Below are 638 nucleotides of genomic sequence, written 5' to 3' on the forward strand. Positions count from 1 at the left end.
ATACACAACTGGAAATGCAGTCACAACCTAGGAATCTGTTCAAGGAAGAGGGGAGAGAAGAGGGAGAGGAGTGAGAAAAGAAAGTGGGAAAAGAGAAGCAAAAAAGGAGTCCCATGATTAAAGTTTGTCATTTATTCACTTCAAACGAATATTTTTTCTTTTCTTTAATTTGTGAGACCAACAAACCATCAATTTCCTTAATTATTGTAGCACCAGCTAGTATACAGTGATGTAAAAATGGTTAAAGAATTAACCAGTTCACAGATTGCTTTAGCCACCTGTTTTGAGTAAATATCTAATGCCTTCTTAATAAACTCCTAAGGCCTTCTTACTAGGAACTGATGCTCATATTGCTTGACTCTTTTTCACTTTCCAACACTACTACAGTGAAATATCATTGTGAAATATGATTATACTTTCCTATACACATAAACAGACAAAAATACCATGACAAAATATGTGCGATAAGAAAAGAGGATAACAAGAAAGATTAATCATAATTGCAGCATCTAAATTATTCCTGATCGCTATATGCCAAGAAGTATGATCGAAAACAACACTTAAAAATAATTTTTTTTTCCTACTATTTATAACCTGTTTTGGAAGGATAATAATATACATAGTTCCTTTAACTCTTT

Source organism: Penaeus monodon, chromosome 21, assembly GCF_015228065.2.
Source record: "Penaeus monodon isolate SGIC_2016 chromosome 21, NSTDA_Pmon_1, whole genome shotgun sequence".
Classification (NCBI taxonomy): domain Eukaryota; kingdom Metazoa; phylum Arthropoda; class Malacostraca; order Decapoda; family Penaeidae; genus Penaeus; species Penaeus monodon.